This window comes from Mus pahari, chromosome 5, assembly GCF_900095145.1.
Source record: "Mus pahari chromosome 5, PAHARI_EIJ_v1.1, whole genome shotgun sequence".
In the NCBI taxonomy this organism is placed as follows: domain Eukaryota; kingdom Metazoa; phylum Chordata; class Mammalia; order Rodentia; family Muridae; genus Mus; species Mus pahari.
The window spans coordinates 17,619,628-17,624,207 of NC_034594.1; positions in this window are offsets into that span (position 1 = coordinate 17,619,628).

A 4,580-nucleotide genomic window follows, 5' to 3' on the forward strand; every position below is an offset into this window, starting at 1 on the left:
CATGTATATACATACACATGTATATGTATACATATATACACATGTGGAATATATGTATATACATTTTACATATATTTATATCATGCACACACACAGGCACAGACAGACGAACACACACACATGTCATTGTTCATATATTCTAGGGAAAAGCAGAAGCTGGAAATGAATGAGATCTGGAAATGCCAGTGGTTCCAGGGGAAGCTCAGTTGGGAAGCTCTTGGTGTACATGGAGCCTGGGTTCAATTCCCAATATTGCAAACAACAGCAACAATACAATACAATACACCTGCTCCCTCTTCCCAGAAGTCCCCTGTTGGACCTTTAGAGCATGTTAGAAATTGTGGGTTTTGGTGATCTTTCTCAAACTGAAGGTCTCCTCAGTAGATGCAAATTAAGGCTCAGTTTCCTTGCTATGCAGTTTAGTAACCAGCTCACTTTTACTGGCACCTGTGGACATCCTGTGACAATACACTCCTGTCCTTCATTGTTAATGAGGCACAGCCTACAGGGACTCAGAATGCTGACCTGAGCCTAGTAGTGAGAAGGCCACTTATCCCTTAGTGTTGAAGGAGTTGTGTGGAGAACCCCGGCCTCTCCTTTCACCTGGCAACAAGGGGCGGAGGAGGAAGAAGGAGGAGGAGGAAGGTGAAGAAGAGGAAGGAGGAGGAAGATGAAGAGGAGGAGGAGGAGGAGGAGGAGAAGGAGACAGGCAGCGTCTCACAGGCATGAGGAAATGTCTGAAGACTAAAGAGTGATAAGTTATTTCTCCACGGTGTAACGAGCCAGTTAAAACCAGGTTAGAGTACAGTAAACAGGTTTACTATAAATAATAAATAAAGCAGGTTTATTGGGAAGCTGCTTTCGGGCAAGTTCAATGGTCACAAGGACCGAGGTCAGGGAAGTCACAAATGGAGAGGGGGGGGAGGGAAGAGAAAGAGACAAAGAGGGAGGGAAGGGAGAGAGAGAGAAGGAGACCAACACCCCTGGATTATGTAGGGAAGAGCCCCTGGGGGAAGGGCAGCTCAGCCCCTGTTCTGGAAAGTTCAGGGTTGGGGGCAGTATATGCCAGGAAGGGACTGAGGGATGCTGGGAGAACCTGGAGGCCAGGTCTGCTTTGGTATGTGAAATACCTCAGCCCCTGGTCCAGGGTCTGCAGGGTAACAAAGAGAAGGAAAAAAATCAGAAAGATTTTCTCTGTGGGTGAAAAGAACTTTAATAACAAGAGACCGCTCATCAGAAAACAAGGAGACTGACAGGAGGAGACAGGAACCTTGTCCAGACCTGAAAGAAGAACTCTTAGCTTGGAATCTTTTATCTGGCAAGAACAGTGTTTAAAATCAAAGGACCAAGGAATCCACAGATAAAGGGAAAGTAGAGAAACTTGTCACCAGCAGATGGATCCCCAAATAATGACTAAAGGAAGTTCTCGACACAGAAAGAAAATGAAGAAGAAGGAACTGTAGAAAGGCAGGAAAAAATAAAGAACTCAGGACTGGGCAGTGGTGGCACACGCTTTTAATCCCAGCACTCGGGAGGCAGAGGCAGGCAGATTTCTGAGTTCAAGCCCAGCCTGGTCTACAGAGTGAGTTCCAGGACAGCCAGAGCTACACAGAGAAACCCTGTCTCGAAAAACTAAACCAAAACAAAAAGTCATCTGGTCTATCTTCCCTTCTGATCTTGAGTCACGTTTGATAACGAAAGCGAAAATGGTAATGCTTTCTGATACGGGCTTTAAAAGACCACAGTGGAAACTATTTAAGACTGTTTTAATAAATTAGATAAAAGTTCATACAAGGAGAAAGGAAACAGAAAAAGCCAGGTCTGATAGTTTAGCCCTATAACCCCAGCGTTCAGGAAGCTGGCCCTGTAGATGGCACCCCTGCCAGCCTGTTTCCCTCTGAGTAATATGCCTTTTGGCTTGGACCTTTTGCTTGGACCTTATCAACCCATTTCCTTACTGGTTAGTGGGGAGTGGGAAAAATGGAGATCTTGGATAAGTCATCTTGGCTCTGATGACACTTTGAAATGTACTGGATGTGGATCCTCCCCCACTCTGGAATCTTGGAACGTAGCCCAGGTACTCACTCCTCCAGTTTAGCATCTTCCTGCCTCAACCTTCTGAGCACTAAGATTGCAGCTATGTACCACCGTGCCCATCTGTTGTGGCGACTTTCTTTCTTTCTTTCTTTCTTTCTTTCTTTCTTTCTTTCTTTCTTTCTTTCTTTCTTTCTTTCTTTCTTTCTTTCTTTCTTTCTTTCTTTCTTTCTCCTTCCTTCCTTCCTTCCTTCCTTTCTTTTCTTTTTCTTTTTTTCTTTTTTTTCGAGACAGGGTTTCTCTGTGTAGCCCTGGCTGTCCTGGAGCTCACTCTGTAGACCAGGCTGGCATCGAACTCAGAAATCCGCCTCCCTCTGCTTCCGGAGTGCTGGGATTAAAGGTGTGCGCCACCACGCCTGCCTTTTTTTTTTTTTTTTTTAAAGACATTTATGCATCTTATTTATATGAGTACACTGTAGCTGTCTTCAGACATACCAGAAAAGGGCATCGGATCCCATTACAGCTGGTTGTGAGCCACCATGTGGCTGCTGGGAATTGAACTCTGGACTTCTGGAAGAGCAGTCAGTGCTCTTATCAGCTGAGCCATCTCTCCAGCCCAGGTAATTTCTTATCCCAATAAGCCTGTGTAAAAATACATAACCCAGTTATTGCATTCATCAGCCATATGCCTAGGTTGGACAGATCTATCACCTGATGGAAGAGGAGAGAGACAACTCTGACAAGGTTCTGTAGACCAGGCTGGCCTTGAACTCAGAGATCTGAATGCTTCTGTCTCCTGAGTGCTGGAACTAAAGGGGTGCTACCACTGCCTGGCACTTAGGAGAAAATGTTAAACTCTTGTGCTTTCATTTCAATGATCACCCAACAAAAGCAATGGTGGAAATTCTGGAATCATCTGGAAGATGTCTGCTGGGTCCAGCCACCAGATGCAGCAGTATTTGATGTCACATAATTTCACTTTAATAATTACAGGCTAGGGGACAGAGGACAAAGCCTATGATGTAGACAGAGCTCCCTTCCCAAGGGAAAGTGAGAGGAAGCCAAGGCTTAAAGAAAAATTTCTAACTGCTCAAAAGGGGGAAAGGGTGAGAGGGTTGAGTAGCACAGGGAACACACAGTAGGGACCAACTTCTGTCAAATTATCTTCTAGTGCTGGAGCACTGATTCAAGCCAGTAATGTCTGTCACAATGAATTAATAATGTTGGTCGTTAATGAATAAAAGGTATTAAACTATGATAAAACAGGGACTGGAGAGAAGGCTCGGTCACTAAAGTGCTTGCTGTGCAGCCGGTGAGTCTGGACTCTGGATCTCAGCAGCCAGGTAACAGGCCCTGTGGAAGGTGGAGTCAGGAGTATCTCTGGGATTTGCTGGCTTCTGGTCAAGCTGAAAAAGCAGGCTCCGAAGGTTCCGGGAGAGACTCTGCCTCAAAGGAAAGGTGATTGATTCTTTTCCTCTGTGTCAGGCCACACATTTGCATATTCTCACGTGGGCACAGGCATACACATAAATCAACACAATCTCTATCAGCTAAATTTTATTATATCTTTTAGTTTCCTTATTTGCATAAGGGGATAATTTGTTTTAGAATTATGTACCCAAGCCATGTTTTGATTAAAACCATGGAAAACAGCACTAGTGTGGTTTGGGAAACTTTTCTTCAGGCATTGTGCTGTCATAGAACAATTTTTGAACGGGGAAAAAAATTATCTCTTTGGAAATTTAATAGACAAGACACCATCGTCCCAGGAGCTTTCAGGACTTTTCCAAGGTCAGGCAACTAATCTGAAGCTGGACTGTGACTTGCAAGTCTAGCCCAGGCCCTTTTCCAAGGCACGGCCCTGCAGAATTGCGATCCAGGAGGGTAGGTTGTTTGGATTACATGGATGGATGGCAGAGCTGCCTCTTACCAGAGGCTGAGAGCTGATGTTTCCCCTTTCACAGAGCACAGCCTCGTGGTGAATGTCAAATGAAAAACAAGCAGAGACGTTCAGAGGTGAGACTGGAGCCCAGCCCTATACACTGAGCCTTACACCCTCGCTAGGGATGGGCATGCTGAAGGCTTTACCAAGGGCTATTATTAACATGGACGATCTGTGGCAGAGACTCCAGGACAGTTCTCTGGTGGAAGATCTGCTTTTAAAATAGATCCAACCCGGAGGCCATGGTGATGCATGCCTGTAAACCTAGTGCTTTGAGTAGACAGCGAAATATCAGTAGCATTTTGATTTTTGATCTGTTCAGGTTTTAAACTTGTACATATAGATGAGATTCAGCAGCAGCACTCTAACTCAGCTTTGTCTTTTTGGCTCTAGGCATATAGGGAACAGTCATGCTCCAAGGTCATGCCTATGTTGTCCATGAGCACCTTTCAAATATTCAGGAATCCATTGTATTAGTCAGGGTTCTCTAGAGTCACAGAACTTGCGGATAGTCTCTATATAGTAAAGGAATTTATTGATGACTTACAGTCTGCAGTCCAAATCCCAACAATGGTTCAGTAGTAGCTGTGAATGGAAGTCCAAG